The 6,272-nt window shown below is 37.0% G+C and overlaps 1 long non-coding RNA gene across 1 annotated transcript; it reads right to left on the reverse strand.

Annotated features, from left to right (window-relative positions):
• Window positions 1-1,087: 1,087 nt before the first annotated feature.
• On the reverse strand, window positions 1,088-3,942 carry LOC118762044. Its single transcript, XR_004997829.1, has 4 exons — window positions 3,854-3,942; window positions 3,165-3,248; window positions 1,742-1,891; window positions 1,088-1,206 (listed from the first exon to the last, which is right to left on the reverse strand). It is a non-coding gene; the product is annotated as an uncharacterized LOC118762044 (long non-coding RNA).
• Between the last annotated feature and the right edge of the window lie 2,330 nt (window positions 3,943-6,272).

Consider the following 6,272-nt stretch of genomic DNA (forward strand, 5'->3'; position numbering starts at 1 on the left):
CCATAGATCCGCCTACTACCAGAACACATGACCACGACTCATAGATCCGCCCACTCCCAGAACACATGAAACGACCCATAGATCCGCCTACTACCAGAACACATGACACGACTCATAGATCCGCCCACTCACAGAACACATGACAACGACCCATTGATCAGCCTACTACCAGAACACATGACCACGACTCATAGATCCGCCCACTCCCAGAACACATGACAACGACCCATAGATCCGCCTACTACCAGAACACATGACCACGACTCATAGATCCGCCCACTCCAGAACACATGACAACGGACCCATAGATCCGCCTACTACCAGAACACATGACCACGACTCATAGATCCGCCCACTCCCAGAACACATGACAACGACCCATTGATCAGCCTACTACCAGAACCATGACCACGATCATAGATCCGCCCACTCCCAGAACACATGACAACGACCAATTGATCAGCCTACTACCAGACCACACATGACCACGACTCATAGATCCGCCCACTCCCAGAACACATGACAACGACCCATAGATCCGCCTACTACCAGAACACATGACCACGACTCATAGATCCGCCCACTCCCAGAACACATGACAATGACCCATAGGCTGAGGTCAAAATGCCTCCAAGAGATTGATTTTATCAGATTTATCAAAATTTATCTCAGACATAAAGAAATTAAAACATATTTCACAGTCACACACGTCTCTTGTTTCTTTTGAGGTTCAGTGCATAGCAACACAAACCAACTCTTCATAATCACACGCCAGAGAGCAGGGAAAACAGTTATCAGCACCGTTTCTCCGTAAATTTCCCGAAGAAGGATTCCTTGCTCCGAAATACTGAAACACTAGAGAAGAGTATAAACCAATGACTTGTATTATTAATATTTTGTTACAACTTGCATTGTTTTGGCTTTAAAGAAAAACTATTTAAAAGATTTATATGTATGAGACAATGCTTCTTGAAAACCACAGCTGTGCGCGCATGCACACACATATGCACACACACACTCACACTTGCATGCGCGTACGCCAACACAGAGATATACAATAAATTACACTGAAATCAAGAGGCGACGTTTTACTTACAACCGGACGACGATTTTTCAGAAATATCGTAGGTTTCATTATTTCCACCTTTTCCTTTGGCTTCATACTTCCAGCCATCATACTCGATGGTAAACTCCGGGTAATTGAAACTAATATATTACAATTGATAAATTGTTTTTCTTATATTTTTGTTATTTTCTATGTTTTCATGCTTTTTTTTAATGTAATCCCACACAAAATCGATTGTACCCTCATCGATCTTTTTGTCAAACCTTAAGGTTCATAACGAAAACATTATCATTATTATAAGGCGGCGAGTTGGCAGAGTCTTTAGCATGCCGGATAAAATGCTTAGCAGTATTTTTGTCCGTCTATACATCTTGAGTTCAAATTCCGTCGAGGTCAACTTTGCCTATCACCCTTTCGGGAGTCGTTGGAATAATTACCACTTTGACACTGGTACCGATGCAATTGACAACCACCCCCTGCGCCCCCACCAAACTGTCAGACTTTCAGCCTATAGTGGAAAGGATTATTATTATGGAATTATAATATTATACAACAATGAGACATAAAGTATATCTGTGAACTTTCCTCTTATAAATACACCGCGAATGTGTTCAAAAGAACAAATATTAAGTAATTGAAGAAGATGTTAATTATGAGTAAGGAGATGATATATACTTCGCATTGAAAGTCACAGTTTGTGGGACCCAAATGTCAGTCGGATCCACACTGAGTTTTTCTTTCTGGAACCATGATGTAGAATTCGTCCCTGTTCCACGGAAAATGAATACTGTATCATCATATTTGGTTTTTCAACCGAAATTCCACCTGCAAATAGAAAGTAAACTCAAACAAGTGACAAATCTCAGAGAATGAGGGATGGTAGAGTTTTAGGAAGAGAACGGAGATTAGGATGTGATATAAGGAGAGAGTAGGGGGGCGAGAATGAGATGGAGAGAATAGTGGGGGAAGAGTAAGACTTTGAGTGCAAGAGAAAAAGACTAAAGACGACAATGAGTTGTGGAAAGAGGATAAGAGGAGGAGAGAGATAGAATGTGAGAGAGACAGAGAGACAGACAGACAGAAGGAGGGAAAATGAGAGACGAGATGCTATGTCGCGTTAGAAGTGCAAACTTACAGAAAGAGAATTGATTGGGTTTGAGTGGAAAACGTGGCTGTCTTACGAGACAGAGAATCAGACTACTAACTAATGAGTCATGATTTCGGAGTCTTTCTAAAAGTTTTGTTGCATCTACAGGAACTAGAGAACCCTGACAAAATCAGGATAAAACAAAGACAAAACCAGCAAGAATCGATCCCACATCAAAGACATATCGATGTTCTGTGGAGGAATGAAGAGATATCAGGAACGGAAGTAAAGGAGTTGTGACATCACCTCAAGAAAGGGCTTTCGATCTGCCTCTTCCTTGGTCAAGACTCTTAGGTGAAGCGGATGCCAGAGGGACAGTAGCTTCTGACCAAATGCTGGGGTAGTGTAGCCGTGTAGGTTTGTCCAACAAGTTCTTTTGACCCTGGTAGAGTGTAGCTTTTCTGAAGTTCGTCTCGAATTAAAAGCATTTTTACCGTCCCATCTACATCTTCGTGAATTTCATCCTTCCACCTCTTCCTTTTAAAATGCAAGACAAACCTTTTTCCTCGCTGACACATAATCTTCTTATAATCTCTCTCCGTCTTTCTCTACCTATTGTCTACTCAACCCTATACACCTACACTTATAACCACTCACCATTCTTATTTCGTTCTTAGCAGTTAAAGCCCCTTGTTATTCCACTTCAAAATATGTATTCCTCATCGATCCAACATCTGTTGTGGTTCTATCGTTCTCCAAGCTCCCCCTTAAATCCCCTTTTCTAGTTATAACCACAACATGCATGAAAATAAGCCAGAGTATCGAAACTGGATCCTCTTTGTTACTAAAGGCAAACTGCAAGAACAAAATAGACGGTGCGAAGGGCACTAAAGTCATACACCCTTATAATATCGACAGAAAAAGAGGGAAAAATCAAATGCCCCAAAATATAGCGGACTGACCAAAATGGAGTTTGTTTATTAAATGAGGAGAATTTTGAAATTTCATTACCTTTTCAATGGGCAATTTGTCCCAGTATAAATAAATAGGACTTCTTTTGAATGAGTTTGGGGTCATCTCAAATACTTTCTGCTTCTCTGTAACTGTATCAGTAAATAGATAGAAATCAATAATTTACATGAAAATGTACAGACAAGATGTTACCCTTAAACGGCAAGAAAGTGTTGCATGACTATGTTTAACAAACAGGCAAAAAACGAAACAAGCTCTTTTTTTAAGAATAATTTTTTATATTATTTATCTTAATTAAGTACAAAATATAATTAATTCCTGGTATCTCGTACAGTAAACTTGACGATCTCATTACTTTTGAGTGCCATAAAAGAGTCCCTTTTCTTTGCGTCCGGCATTATCATAAATTTATTTAAGATTCCCGCATAGTTGTCAAATAAATATACAAATGGACAAAAATCGATGCACTTTATCGATCCATCACTTTCTTCCGTGCTATCTAGAATATCATCATCATCATCATCATCATGTACTTCATCTGATAAAGAAGGAAATTTCTTCATTCAAGTATAAATCTTCCGTTTGCGACCTGATTTCTGCCACCGATAAGAGCCGCTTATGTATGTATGTATGTATGTATGTATGTATGTATGTATGTATGTATGTATATAAAACATAGTGTTAATGACACTTAAATTACAAAAGCACCTAAGAAAAGTGTGATTCACATACCGTTTCCAGAGAGCAAAATATATGACGAACAGTTGCAATCAAAATCCCTAATTTCTTTGTTGTAAAGTGATCGATTGCATATGACATGAGCCATTACAATAGCTAAAATATTGGCATATGGCTTTCTAAAATACACCAAAATGCACATTCTTGAGCTGACGCCGTGTTTTCATATGTTTTAATCCGAGAACATAGGCATTTTGACGAAGTGATTTCTCCAAAAAGTACTCTTGTGTTAATAAACGACCTCGTCTCGTCGAAGCTAAACAGCTAACTGTTCAAAAACGAAGCACAGGGGGAGTTTACATATAATACATCCGGTAAATGGCAGGCTTCTTCGAATTGCATTTCGGGTAGGAAAAGTTTTTTCGGAATAAAATTTTTTAACAATTAAGGATAACCTCTTATATAAGGAATCTTAACAAGAAATTATCAGGTAGATAGCGTGAAAAACCTCATAAGATAAAAATTTCGAAAATAATTATTTCTTATTGAACATATTAATTTATATATTGAGGGCATTATTATACATACATGCCACACGCTAAGAGGGACATTAGTCATTTCTACCAAAAATTTTTACTAATTCTACCCAAATGCAATTTTTCAAAGCAAGACATTTAAAAAATTAAGTCTTGTATCACCTGTGATTTCGTATTTACGTACTCATCAGCAAAACTGGTTCTGAACGTATCATAAATAAACGACCTCGTCTCGTCGAAGCTAAACAGCTAACTGTTCAACAACGAAGCACATGGGGGAGTTTACATATAATACATCCGGTAAATGGCAGGCTTCTTCGAATTGCATTTCGGGTAGGAAAAGTTTTTTCGGAATAAAATTATTTAACAATTAAGGATAACCTCTTAATAGAATCTTAACAAGAAATATCAGGTAGATAGCGTGAAAAACCTCATAAGATAAAAATTTTGAAAATAATTCTTTCTATTGAACATATTAATTTATATATAGAGGGCATTATTATACATACATGCCACACGCTAAGAGGGACATTAGTCATTTCTACCAAAAATTTTTACTAATTCTACCCAAATTAGTATATATATATATATATATATATATATATATATATATATATATATATATATATATATAATTATATATATATATATATAATTATTATATAATATATATATATATATATATATATTATATATATATATATATATATATATATTATATATATATATATACACGAGGTCTGATCAATAAGTATACGGATTGTTCCGAGCGGGAATAAGCTGAAGCATGCTGGGTAAAACCGCTTGGCAAAAAGTGGTTGGGACTCTGTTGTGCAAGAGCGCTATGTTTTAACGTTCTAGCCATTTCTGCGGTTTACAGCAGTGCCTGGAAGGAAGGTGAGTAGCGTGTTATCGCCGCATTGACCATGACAGGGGGAAAGTTGTTATGCGTGCAAATTAAGACGTGCTTTGTAATTTTCAATGAAAAAAGTTTCTTTATTCTAAATCGTTTAAATAAAGAACCTTTTTTCATTGAAAAACACAAAACACGTCTAAAAATGCACGCTTAACCAACCTTTATCTTTTTACATATTTCAATTCACGATTATATCACTGTACATAAATCCCCTTACTAAACAAGGTTTTTGAAACTTGTGTGTGTCTGTACACGTATACATATTTCCCCTCCCATTACCGAAAGCTGAACAGTTATCTCCCTTACTCACAACAATAACAATAGTAACGACAACCAATTACCTCCCTTTATATATCTACCTGTGAAGTCATTCACTCATGAATATCATTACACACATCATGCACAAAATTACTTCTTAAGAAAAAATAATAATTCAAATAAGGAAAACTTAATATCATGAATAGCGATAGCGAAACTGGTCGATATATTAAAAATTATATTAAACTATGTAAGTGTGCGTATTTTCCTTTTTTAATTTCTTATATATATGTGTGTGTGTGTGTGTGTGTGTGTGTCTGTGTGTATGTCTACGTATATCTGTCTTCTGTAGTAGTAGTAGCTCCAAAGAAGTCAAATTACTTTATTACTCTTCTGTACCGATTATGTTCCCTGATAGATACGTAGGTAGGTAGGTAGATATGTGCGCGCGTGTGTCTGAGACGGGTTTATTTCAGTTTTCGTCAATCATACATACATTCGCAAGGGTTTTGTCGGCTCATATTTAAACTAAATTGCCCCTACCGCTGGTTCCATGCAGTGGGTCAGAACCCGGAACTATGTGGTTGGAAAGAAAACCTCTTGCTGTACAGGAACACCTGCACCTAAAATCAGTGCCAATCCTGTGACGGGAATGGAACCCGTGACGCCTGGATAACAGCCAGGAATCCTAACGTCTATATCCTTAAAAATTACTCATTATCTGAAACATAACTATTTTTAAACTGGTAGAAAATCAGG

Source organism: Octopus sinensis, unplaced genomic scaffold (genome assembly GCF_006345805.1).
Source record: "Octopus sinensis unplaced genomic scaffold, ASM634580v1 Contig19789, whole genome shotgun sequence".
Taxonomy (NCBI): domain Eukaryota; kingdom Metazoa; phylum Mollusca; class Cephalopoda; order Octopoda; family Octopodidae; genus Octopus; species Octopus sinensis.